Here is a 13766-nt window from a genome sequence, read left to right on the forward strand (position 1 = left end):
GTAACACAGAGCCACATTTTGTACGGGAGTTGGGAAAGCCTTGCCATTCCTCCCATCCCACCGTGCAGCAGTGCTGAGAGCCCTGTTTCAGGCACTCACGTGCTGAGTTTGAGAGGTATTCTTTTTTTTTTTTTTTTTTTTTTTAAATCATGGAATGAGTCATGGGCACTTGCAGTTCAGTAAATTCCTAGAAGCAGCCGGCTTGGTTTATTTTCAGCTCTGATGGCCCACAGAAGAAAAAAAGAAAAAAAGAAAGACTTTCTTCAGACATGGAAATATGATCTTTTTTTCTTATTATCTGTAAACAATCCCCCCTAACATAGGAGGGGGAAAAAGTTTATATCAAAAGGGAATGGTTACTAAAATATCAGCTTCCTCCTGCTGCAGGGGGCTTACAGCACCGCTGAATTCCTCCTGTGTTCAAACAACCCACTGCCAGGTTTCTCAGAGCAGCAGCATTTCGGTGCTGCTCCTTGACAGCAAGGGTCAGGGCAGCGTACCCTTTGCGAGAGGACAGCGTTGCAAATAGAAAAACGTGAGGTGTGGCATTGCTGGGGTGCAGGGGAGGCAGAAGAAAGCCCCTTCCCAGACAGGGCCATGCAGCTTGAGGCCCCCAGCAGAAGCACGAGACCAAATGCTGCAGCACAGACCCCGAGACGAGTCAGCTCACCTCACACCCTGACACAAAACACCCTGAGCCTGGGAAATACTTTCCTCCTCTCCATCACCTGGCCTCGCAGCCACATCTGTGCCTGAGATCAGGGCCTGAACTCAGACAAGGGGGACCTGAGCCACTGTTTAAAGCTGTGGTCTACCCTTCGTGCTTTCAAAGACCTGGAAATATCAGTGTAAGCTACACAAGCAGAAAAAAAAAAAAAAGCATAATCTGATGAGAAATGCTCTCCCAGAGGGTTCTAGGGATTACTACCATTTTACTACCATTGTTCAATTGGATTTTTTTTGAGTCCTCCAGCCATGTCAACACGTCATTTTATTTCTCTGTGCCTCAGTCACTTAGAAAAAGAGGTGGCAAAAACCCTTCTTTCATCTGTATAGCATGCAAGTTTACGGATATGTCCTTTTCTCTTCCTATATACTTGTGTAGCACATAGCATGGACTTGTTTGTTTGTTTGTTTGAGAGTTTGGGCTGTGTAGTCAGTAGGTTGTGACTGCGAAATAATTGTGAAGTTGTGATTTTTATTACTGCACTTCAGCCTTCAGCGTCACCTGTGCTCTCTTACAAGCTGTCAGAAAGGACCTCACGTGAGCTAGTTGCAGTTTCTCATCTCAGAAGCTCTTTACTTTCTGAAAACCAACACAATAACTGATCAAAATGGCCACAAGGAGCACCAGCAGCCTGTGCTGTTCCTGCACTGTTCAAAAGGAGCGCTGTAGACACAAGCTTCAGGTAATTTGTAGCGAATGAAGAGGCTGCAAACACAAAGGATGGGAAGGGGGAGAAACGAAAGACGGCTCTGAGAACAGCTGGTGGCTTTGTGCTGGCTCGACACCACATCATACGCGCCATGAGGACTAAACACAACAGAACCATTTCAGGTCTTGGCAGAAAACCGTACTCCATCTTCCTCGGGACAGTTGGGTCATTAGTGGTCATTCAGTCAGGCAGACCGAGGCTGTCTCTAAGCTATTAGGTAGCTGGTGAAAGGTGGGCTGTGAGCAAATGTTGTACTGGAGGATCACGCTGAGCAATTACTTGGCTCAGCTGTGTGCAGAACGAGAGCCCTCGCCGCAGGGCTGAGAGACCGGCAGAAGCCAAGAGGGAAATCAGCACTTCATAAAAGTTAATGACCAAGGATATACTTCTTCTGAATCCTGACTAGAGCAAGATTCAAATGCAAAGCGAATACTATTCCTTCTTGCATTGCTCTGTTTTGGACCAGCCTTCCTCTTTGTTTTTGTCCACTGTTGTTGCTTTTAATGCATGCATTTATGAGAAAGCCCTGAAGAAGATACACTCCATCATTTTCTCACATCTCCGTCAGTTCTGACTCAGCGAGGTCTTTCTTCCTCTTTTCTACTTTCCCAGAGGTAATATCTCAAACAAAATTAAGCATCCTCTTCCAGATGGCCCATTTTTGGTAAGAAAGTTCAAGCATGAAGCCAAGCAGTGGTAAATCTTAAATCAGCATCTTGCACAGAAGGGAGCAGTGGCACACTGAGTAGCAGGCATTTTCTCTGCTACCATCATACTGTCAGGGCTGACGTTTATTCCAAACAAAGATATTTCTCATGAATGTTAAATAACTGCTGGAGACTGGAAGTGTGATTGCCCATCACACTTTTGTTTCTTAATTTCATGACTATTACTATTATTATAGCTCAACGTTATTAATGGAAAAGAAAATGTTATCTTTTCTTACTGCCTGGAAACAAGAGAATAAGGTAATATCCTGTGCAGCTTTCGGCCCTGCAGCACTTCAGGATGTATGCATCTATGCAGAGGACTTAAAACCAGCTATGAAACTAAATAACAGATTAACATTAACAAATGTAAGCAAAACACCTAAATTTATTTAAAAAAAAAAATGAAAACTTCTTATAAGCTTTCCTTTTTACCTACCTATATTATTCTGTGCTATCTGGCATATTTTCTATTTTGTAACCGACTCAGAATAATCCTCCTAGTTAAGCATTTTTTTACTCAAATGCACTGGAAAGGCAGGTGAGGCAGGTGTTTGTTATCGCACTTGGGGTCAGAAACACGGACTGTGCATTACAGGGGAGGATTTAAATCAGACAGCATCGCACCCTGCGAGTGGTACGCACACCACAGCCCCACTGGAATAATGTCAGCCGTGTCTGTGCTCGCAGCCCTGCACTCGCTGACTCCACTCAATGGTTTAAAAAAATAAAGTCTTATTCCAAACCCAGCGATTCACTCTGTGACCACAGACAAAATGCCTCCTCTGTGTTCTTCCATTTCGCAGTTTTAAAATACACATAATGATGATTCTAAGGCATTTTGAGCTTTATGAGGAATGAAATACGGGCGACTTTTTGGGGTTCAGGTGATAAAAGAACTAGAGGGAATAACTTTACTTATTTCTGTGGAAACCTCCTTGGCATCCATAGCTAGGATTATTGTCTTTCTACTTAAGTAGAAAGGTTTTCAACAAGTCCCAAGCCTCTTCCCTTCACTCCAGTGCTCCTTTCCTCACACACCCCGCACACCTTTTGTACTGGAAGAGGTGCCTTTAGGGATTGTACTGCCAAGGCTCTCACTACTCATTTGCCATCATTGTGCAGCACCAGATTTTCAGGTCAAAATAAACGCTAAAAGCACAGCACTGTCCTAAAAGTCAAACACATGAATGTAAGACTTTTGTCTCTGAGATAATGCATAAGCGCAGTGGATCTACGTGACAACATGCAAATTAAATATTTTGTGAGAGTAAAATGGATAACTCGAGATTTTTGAGGTTTTATGGGCAATATAACCAGGTGTATCTTTGAGCTTGTCAAGTAGCTGTAACTTCATCTCCATCTAAAGACGTGCCATGTGTTGTGTGATAGCAAAACAAACTCTGGGCTTGACTGGGAAAGGACCAGCTGAAGTCTGCTGAGATTCTGAGCTTTACTCTGCCTCCAAACGTACACTTTGACGTGGTAATGCCAAGGCAAAGTACAGCAGCAGTGCTGCAAATCTTACTTGGAGACTTTTGAAATGGATTATTTTCTTTTCCTGGTGGAGATGATATTGAACATATGGTGTTTGAAATAGAAGTGGCCAAAACTGCAAAGCCTTTGGAATTATCTTATGGTTTGGTTTAGTTTGTGCTTTTTTTTTTTTTTTTTTTTTTTTTTTTTTTTTTTTAAGTCTGTCAGATTTTCCTCTAGTAGCAATATAGTGACCCATTTACGGCAACAACATTTAACTTGTTAGTAGTGATGTTAGCTATCATAGCAAAGAGGATAGATTTGAAAAGGCAAAGATGGGCCTAAATGTGAAAAAAGGGAAAATAAAATAAAAATAAAAATAAAAATAAAAATAAAAATAAAAATAAAAATAAAAATAAAAATAAAAATAAAAAGCAGTGTTTATACTCCCTTGTATGACCTGGATTATCTTTCAATAACATGCAAAGACAACTTGGTAGGGATATGTTCACTGTATGCAGATATGCATTGTGTGTAGATATGCAGCTTAAGCAAAAGTCTTTTCTTGTCTATAAGAGCACAGTGTGCTAGACATTTCGGGCAGAGAGGACAGCATTTTCTGTCATTGATGTGAAATGCCAGTTTGAACCGGGAAATACCACGAAGCGTGAAGTGATGAATTACCGTCATTCTTGCCAGGCTCAATAACTTGCAGTGCTATTTTAACTGGTGCCTGTGTTATTAATTTGGTTAGGAAATATCTAAAAAGTAAAGCCTTAAAAAATAGCATTGTCCTATTTCTCTCTCTCTTAAATTTTGTGCAGGTTTTCTCAATCTTATATTTAAGTGAAAACTATTCATTTCCAGCTCATGCATTATGCACTTCCGAACCCTCTCCGTGCATCATCTGCCTCACACCGAGGGGCTGTAGCTGAGACATTTCCATCATACTATGACTTTGATTTCCTGCTACTTATTCTATGGAAAGTACTCTGGCATGGTTTGTTTGTTTAATTTCCTGGCATTATCTGGGTATCTCACTGTTTGTGAATTCAGGCTTCCGAAACCTGCCTGTGTAAAAAAGCACATCCTGATCCCAAGGTCTGAAAAGTCTACAGGCTTTTGCTTTGTGCTTCACTGAAAACCTGAATTCAGCACTTTGGGGCATCAGACTCCTGGTATCGACCTTACATGCCATGAGGCGAATCTGAAACTGCATTCGACCGGTCACACAGATAGGGAACTAATAATTTATTCAGAAGGTGGCAAAGAGACATCCTTCCTCTTTCCTACGTGCCTGCCCAGGCTCTGTAGTGAGGGAAAGCTGAATGAGAAGGACAGCAGGGTGTTAAGCCTGTATAACTTCGCCTAACTGCCTGTGGCTGCATTTCAGCCAGACCAGTTCAGGGTAAGCGTGGGAGCCTATGGGACACTCGACTTCTGCTCCCATCTCCGCAGTTTCAGGCCACCCAAACCAGTTTACAATTGGGATTGTCTGTGACAGCCGGTAGGAGAGTACTTTTTTGTTCAGCATGACGCCATAGGGTGTGGGATAGCCACCCCTTCGGCCACTTCTGTCACCTGTCCTGGTCCTGTCCCTCCCGGCTCCTCGCGCATCCCATCCAAAACTAGGACAATAGTCAGTTATGGCATCCAAGTGCTTTTTGGTTTTGCAGTGCTTCTGAAGTGTTTCAAACTAAAAAATAAGAGCTAAACAGAAGTATATGTATAAAAAAATAACCTTTCAAACACTTATGGAGGGAATGTCTTTGTATTTGCATGTGTTGGAGATGGAAATGACAGGAACTCAACCCCGTGGAAGGGTCTTTAAAATCTATAAGACAAAAACTCTTCTCTTGCTATTGTCTGGCCCCCTGACATCTGCAGGACAGCTCCTACACTTCATGCACCTCCACTAATAAATCGGCGTAGCCCAGGATATAGGGCCTTTTCATATTTGGTCAACCTTCTGTAATTAATTTCACCGATTTGTTTGAAGTGATATTTCGAGCGGTTTTATGTTGCTTGATTGATAAAACTGTGGACCTAAATCCTACGTATGTACTGCCCAGCGCCTGGTGGTGAACTCTCCCTAACTGCAAGAGAAGAAACTGGGCTGCAGAGCCAGGTAAGGCTGAAAATTTAGTTCAGAAATAGCAGAGGAACTGAGAGGGTCACAGCTCCATTTGTATGCTTCTGCCTTCCGTATTAATTCCCTGCCTTTTGGACTGATGCTTCCGATAAGGGTGCCAAATGCAGAAATGTTTTCTCTTCTGTATCATGAACATCTGCTTATTAGGAACTGGTTTGATGCCATGAAATCCTCTTTAACAACTCGTAAGAAGAACTTCCATTTGATTACAAATCCGCCCTTGGTAATAGGATAATATCCATTTCATCATTTGTATCTAGTTGTTCAAAGAGTGATTTAATTCTATTCCTGCACCAAGGGAACCTGTCGCTAACAAGACTTAGCTGTGTAATTGCATGAGGTGCCAGGAGGGAGCACTCAGCTGTGCACCACAAGGTTTGAAAGATTTCCACAATCTTCATGTCTTAAACGTGGCCACCAGAGAAGGGTGGAGGTGAATAAACCTTCTGGTTTTATTCCAGTTCTAGTCATGGCAATGGCCCTTCTTTTAACTCGGAGTCAGCTGGTGGAAAAGCTCAGCGTGGCTCTGCTCACCTTGCCCATGGGCAGCATGTGAGAAAGAGCTCCAGTGGGCTGAGCTCTTGGCACCCCATAAATACACTGGTATTTCCACGGGCATGCACAAAAGGTATAACAACTACATGTACAGGTACAAACATGATGGTGTACGTGTATATGTGTCACTGCATGTGCCCACAGGAAGGGCCGCACTGCCATGGGTGTGTGGAGGAGAACCATGGGATACACGGGATGAGCTTTACAACAGCCTGCTGCATTGCTTTTTAATTTTGGTTTTTGGTCTGCTTTGTTCTGTTTCTGGAGAAATTACATTTTCAATTTGAGGGTGAAAAAAAAAATAATAAAGGATTATTTTAGCATCTAGAAACCTTTTCCCTGCAACCTTTTTGCAGCCAAAATGATACTAAAGGGATTGAAGTAACCTTCACACTGCTCCATAGCAACACCAACCTTCCCCTTCCTCTCTGCCAGGCAGGCAGGGAGATTGTCTCTGGTATTGTCTCACCTATTCAGCCACACAGCCAGGGAACGAAGAGGGGGAGAGAAAGCACAGAAAGTAGAGTAGAAAAGGTGAAAATCTTACCAATGGAAACAGAAGCAATATAGGGGGCGAACAAAGGGAGAGGCTGACATTAGTCTGCAAACCTTTACTCATGGCAGCCTCGAGAGGATGAGCAACACTACCCTTTTCTTTCTGTGTTAGCCAGCTGGGGAACTCATACCTGAAGCTACGTTCAGTGCCCAAGTCACCCCTTACATCTACTGTGGGCTTCTGGCCAACTCAGTCTCATTTCCCACATGATTTTATTCAAGTTCTAGTTTACTGCAGTGAGTTGCAGTGCAATGGTTTGTGAACCAAGAAAATAACTACGTTAGAAATAACACAAAGCACGTCAACTTGAATGGAGGAAATACGCCCGTAGATGTGTGTTGGGGGGCCATCCAATTGTCCTCCCTGAGCTGCCGCGAAGCCCAGCACAGCCAGGAGAAGGAAGCAATCTTCATCGCTCCGGCGCAGAGGCACTTTGTGGTGCTGCTGTGCAGCAACAGCCAGAGAAGGCAGAAGAACATTTCATCTATTCACTGCTACCAGCTAAAACTATGCCTTTGTGGGAACTGCAGCTTGGTTTCATTGTGCTACTGAAACGAATCCAAGATCTTCGGTGACATTTCAAATAACAAGAACAATATCTTTCTCCATTGCTTTACTTACATTAAGCACACGTGTTTCACAGTTTATGTTATTCCTGGCACTAGGAGAGAGCAGTGAAAACAAAATCCATGCTTAATTCACTGAACTTTGACAACAGCAGCTGCAACTCAAAATTAAAATCCACTTCTTTGCTTTGCTCCAAGGGCCTGAACCAGCTCTGTGGAAGCGCTGCAGCACGCGGAGAATGAGGATGTCTGAAATGAGAACCGCCTGTGTGACTGCCCAAAGGACAGAGCAAACAGCGCCGTGCTAGGCTGTTTGCTGGATGCTAGGTGAAATCAGACAGAACCGGTAAGCCTTGGAAATATCAAGACAAAAGAGAGAAACTGAATTTTTTATCATCTGCTGCAAAGCACTAATCATGTGGATGAAAGACCTGCTTGTACCTGATGGCTGTACCCAAAAGCCAGAGGAGGCAATGAAGGCAATGAGAGCTTTCTGGTTTTGGTCTCGGAGCACTTTAGATCTGGCCGGCAGACACATCAAATTTGGACTAGCATTTCTCTCTCTCTCTTTTTTTTTTTTTTTTTTTTTTTCAGACAGCAGCAGTTAACTGAGCATTATTCTTTTTTTTCTTTTTTTTTTTCTTTTTTTTCATGATTTTGTGATGTCCTTTGCATGTATAGCTGCATTTTATAACAATCCAACATGTTTTGTTCCTGTATTTTATTTTATTTTTTTCACTATAATTGGCAACCTGCTTTGGATTTATGGTCAAAATCAGAATTATCCAAAATCTACCCTGCCTTTGAGGGAGGGCTTCATCAGAGCAGCCTCTGCGGAGTGCCTGGTAGGTTTTCAGCCTCTGCTGCCACCCTGCCTGAGCGAGGTGAAATTTCCTCCAGAAATTTTCTTTAAGCATTTAGGGACAGTGGGAGAAAACCCCAAGGGAAGAGGGGTGTGCAGACACTGTGACTACGAACCAGTGGCAGAGAGCGAGCTGCTGGGGCCATACTGGGCCGCTCCCAGGGAATGACTCCTGTGCAAGCCAAGCCAAGACTGGAATGTGGATTCCTCCTGCCACCTATCCTCCAGAGAAGAGGCAATTCTTCTTCACCACACAGGGGCACATTCCTGCACAAAGACCCTCCTGCAGAGATAAATGGCAGCTAGGGAAATAATACGGATCCAATCAGTTTGAAAATTGACATGTGACATGAGTCACTTAAAATGAAAGAAAGCGCCAAGGTTTGCAGCGGAATTATGTTCCTATGATGCAGAATATTGTTGATCCAGTTAAATAATGAAGTCACGTTACCGACGGTGCTGCTTATTATATGTTAATCACAGTAATGTAAACATCTTGCCAATCTTTATGCGCTTTCCACCATTCATTTTCAACGAGGAACAGAAGTAGCAGGAGTCAATAGGCCTGACTCTGCAAGCTTTCTTTCTTTGCATTTAACTTTCCATGTATTGAAATGCTCTGAATACAGATTGAGTTGCTTTGTTCGATATTTATTATTGTTCCACCTGCATCGAAATGGGAACGGCAATGGCTTTGATAAATAGATTCAAAGGCAGTCAAAATTCATTGTGCTTTTTCTAAATGCTTTTGTGTCCTCTGCTGGAGTTCTTTTTGATAACCTCTTCCAGCAAGACACCTCTTGAAATCAAAATAGATATATTTCTTGCTTCCATAGGACATCAGTGCAAAACCTTTCATTAGAACATATTGTATCCTATACAAGATATATGTCCAATTTTGGCTTTTTTTGCTAAGAGTCAAAGTCTGCTAACTCTTTGCTATGCTCAGAGATATATTACTGCTTCTTAAGTCCATGAAGCCATAGATGTGATAACTGATGGATAATTAAAAATAAAGGTGTCAGAGTCTGGCAGTAGAATTCCATTACCTTTCCAAAGCATACCAAAGAATATTCATTATCACAGTATGAAGTATCATAAATAATTAGCACTAAACCCACACGTGCCAAATGAATGATCAGTATGACTTCATATTGTGATCAGCATGCCTGTTTATTTATTCCTGTGCTCATTTGCATGCTCAATATCTTGCCAAATTCTGCCATTCATAGCAGTTCTCCCAGCATTTGTGCGAAGAAAGAGGAAAACACTAAGATCGTCTCGCTATTTTCCTATGTCAGGACACCAACTAATTGTAAATATTTCACTGTATAGTGATAAATAGCACAATCTTGTTCCACTCAACATCAAGCCACTACGCCAAGACTATCTGCCTCCTTTTTAAAATCTTGTTTAAGAAGGTATAATGTCACCAAAAAAAAAAAGGAAATATTAAACATAAGGTTGATACAAACCTTCCTAAAATAAAAGCAGCAGAGTTTAAAGATAGGATTTTTGTGTATGAAGTAGTACTTTGACAGCTCGTGTTTGTGCCTCTCCCTTTTATTCTCGTACTGAGGGAGGAGTCCTTCTCCTGGGAGAACAGAGAGCACAGAAAAAACCACCAAATTGACTAACTCCCCCTCCCATGCACACTCCTTATGTAAATATGCCTTTAAATTTAATTTCAGGATCTTCTTTGTCAGCAGCCCATGATGGAACGCCCTGAATAATGAAAGGGGGCAGCATTAAAGTGACTGTTGTGTTTGTTCCATGATTGAGTTTTGATCCGGGGTGCTACAGGGTAACACAACACGACACGGCTAAGCGGCGAGACGAGTACCATGAAAATTTAAACTGAGGCACACACCAAAAGCCAGAAGCAGCAGAGCACGAGGCTTCGAAGGCATTAGAAAAGCAAACAAATGAGCAAAATAATCTGCTCATCCTGTGACGCCTATCTTCTCTTTCTCCTCTGCCAGTCTCCTACAGCTGGGCCTGTAACACCCTTCCCACTTCCACCTTGGCTTCAGCGTTAACCCAGACGTGGCTCTTGGACTGCAGGCGTTCTCACAAGCCTGGCGGTGAGTTTGCCATTAGGGCAGCTCGGCTGGCCGGGGGCGCTGGACGCAGGCGTGGTGCGGGAGGCCTCACGTGCTGCCACGCCATCTGAGAAGCAGCTAAGAGCACTCCATCCACCCTGCTGGTTCCTAAATGACTCCGAAATAATGAGCCTCGCCACTGATTTGGGGCGGCTCGCAGCAGGAAATGGTGCTTCCAGCCCTGGAAGCCAGGTGCTTGGAGCAGACACAACTCATCCGTGTGAGCGCCTGAGTCAGCTGATGCCATTCACCCGGTCCCACAGAAAGATGAAGTTTGGTGTCAGAGAGAGACTACAGGGGGTTGGTTGTCATCTACAGAAACTCCTGGGAGAGAGATTGTGTTTCTGTTCAGTAGTTTGTTTTCAGAAGGCGATTTAACCACTTGCTCTACTTACAATAAAATAAAAGCATCAGCTTGTTCTTCTTAAGAGAAAATAGATTAGAGCATCTGTGAACTCTTTTTTTTTCCTTCACAGTGGCCTCAAGCAGGCCCCCTGAGACTTCAACTGGCCCGGGCAGCCTCCCTCACCCCCTGCCTGCCATCTCCCTGGGGAGGCGTACAACAGAGAGAAGCCCAGCCAAAATGTAGTGCAAGATTAAAGGCACCGGAGATCAGAGCGAGTTGCAAGGAACTACTGTGCATTTGATTAGCGCTCAGCCCAGCGCTGCTCTGAACTCCCTCCCAGCCTCGCAGATTATCGGGGAGCAGTAGTCAGGCTGAAACAAAGCCGCCTCCTCTGAGAAGCGATGGCACGAGGCTGGCAGCTGCGCGGGCACTGTCTGTGCTGATCAGCCACCCGGCAGCACGCCTGGCACCCTCCGGGGCTGTCCCCCGCTGCCACCAGCCCTGTCCTTTCCGTCCCGCTTCTTCCCGACTTCTTAGGCTGGTAGGAGAGAGCTGAGAGGGACAACCCACCAGACGCAGAGCAGAAACTTAGGAAATAGAAGGGTAAATCTGAGCACGGCGCTAGAATTTATTTTGTGAACTCAGCAGCTTGCTGATCTCTCCTGTTTCTCAAGGCAGATTTCTCTCTGCCTTTGCATGAACAAAGGCAATAACCTTCAACACTGCTCCCTTCCTTTTTTTCCCGTCCTATTGTACAATAAAGGAAAATTGACTCAAGGCTAGTGGTAAAAGAGAGCATAGTCTGTAACTGTTGCACTTCTCATGCTGCATTTCTCTACCTCCTGTGCCAGCAGCAGCGGCAGAAAGGCGGGAGAGGGAGGGGAGGCCATTCTCTCCTTCCTCCTTTTCTTTTTCTCTACTTTGCAAGTTTGGGATGTTTTCAAGTAACTACAGAGCTAACAAAAACGAGAAGTTGAACCCCTTTTGAAACGTGGAAATCCAGTATTAACAATGTGATGACAAGACACAACCGCAGCTGCCTGCAAAGGTTATCAGAACAGGGAGCACAGGGCTGCTCTACGGACCCTGCAGAGGAAGAATGAAGACAGCAAAAGGAGCGGGCTGTGGGCAGAAAGAGCACCAGATAGTCTGCGATTCTTTTAATTGAAAATTGAATCCGGGTTCATTCATCATGTATTTTTTATGAAAGTGCAGAATGAGAAAGAAAAGGTTTCAATGAAACACGGGGCTTCCAGCTTGCTCAAGAATATCACAAAAGCCCTTATTCAGTTTCCCTTGAAGCCAAGAGAAACATGTCTTTTCTAGTTCAATTTTCAGCTCTTTGAAGCAGAAACTCACTCTTTTATGTGTCCCTACAGTGCCCAGTGCTATAGGTCTCCTGTCTCAGCAGGGGCTTCTAAGTGCTACTGTAATAAAATTAATTAATCATAATTTTTAATGAACTCCTTAATGTTTTCTATATCATCCTAGACAAAGAATGAATGCAGACTGAAAAGGCACAAAAGTTGAATTTTGAGTACAGTAAAGAGAACTTTATCCTCTAACGAAATCTAACTCAAAGCTGGTAAAAATGCTGTTCGTACTAAGTAGATGCTGGAAGGGTATTAGCAGTGTAACCAAACAGAAATCTAGACTTTACATCCACTCCTAGCATGAAAATTCAGCATCAGCTGGGGGAGACACCCACTAGCATGTTGGGATGCTATTTAGGACTTTAAGGAGAGGGAGACGTACTATCCTCTAGTTCCTTCTGCATGAAAGTGGAGGGCCGCTCGGACAGATGTGAATCCTGATGGATTCCTCCCCACGCTTTGCAAAGCAGCACGTAGCATTGACTCCTGTGCAGCCATATAACCTCGGAGCTAGCCACTGAAATGAAAGAGCCAGTTCGCATCCCTCAGTGGCACTGGCTGGGGCTGAAAATGTGGGCAGACGCTACTGCATGGGTCTGCACTTCAATACATGTTTTTAAGGCTTATTTTTCACAGCAGGAACAGAAATGAAAAATGAGATTCAATTGTACGTGGTGGCAGCCTGGGAGATGTGCCAGTATGTCACAACACCATGTACCAGCCCAGCCCCTTTGCTTTATAAAGTACAATTATTGTAAATTGCTTCGGAGCCTGGCACATGTATCAGAGGCACAAATATGCCTCTGTAAATATGTATATACAGCATGCATAAATGAGCCTGTTTTTTTTTTTTGTTTGTTTGTTTTTTTCTGGTAAAAAAAAGAGGTTAAAAGCATTAGTAAGAATTTTCCTTCTCCCTCATCTCGGGCAGGTTTCTGCCTGAGATAGTTTCTCCAGGCTCTCCTTAAAGCCAGTGAAGAGCCCAGGTATCCCAGAAGGGGCTCGTCACCTCCTAGGGTGAGCACCTAAGACATGTTATGCCTGTGAGGCGTGAGCACTTCTGACCTCTCTCTGGTAGCTACAGCCCAACCATGGCTGTATTTGGGCATTTGACTCAAACATCTTAAACGTGAGTCTATTAAAGGCTTGGTATTTGAATGTCCTAAAATCATTTGAGATGAATCACTCCATATCAAATGACCACAAATCTATCTAAAATATATTTTTTTATAGAGAGAGAACCATCAATATCACACTACCTACTTATCAGTGGTTATTTGGAGCCAGAAAAAAAACATTAGGTCCATTGAATAATACAAATATTTGCCTTTTGTAATTTACAATTATAAAACACAATAAAAGTTACAGTATAGAAATAGATAACCTATGTTCCCAGGACTTAATCTTCTGTATCCATGACATTAAGCAAGACATATCACTGAAAAGCAAATCCCATATGATGAATAAGAGGAAACTTTTTTTTTCTGCAAATTGTTTCTTAAAAACATCAGCTGCATAATAAAGCAGTGGGATTAATTAATTTGCATGCATCTATAATTGCCTTATCGCAATCCCTCTCCTCTCCAAGGACTAGTGTAAATGCTCCAAACCTCTAAGCCTCTTCAAATGGCAGAT

The 13766-nt window shown here is 43.3% G+C and overlaps 1 protein-coding gene across 4 annotated transcripts in view; it reads right to left on the reverse strand.

The window, feature by feature from the left end:
* LOC311439579 (uncharacterized protein) overlaps positions 1 to 13766 on the reverse strand; it is a 377995-nt gene that overhangs the window by 116514 nt on the left and 247715 nt on the right. The window lies entirely within an intron of this gene.

This window comes from Aythya ferina (assembly GCF_964211825.1).
Source record: "Aythya ferina genome assembly, chromosome: 7".
Taxonomy (NCBI): domain Eukaryota; kingdom Metazoa; phylum Chordata; class Aves; order Anseriformes; family Anatidae; genus Aythya; species Aythya ferina.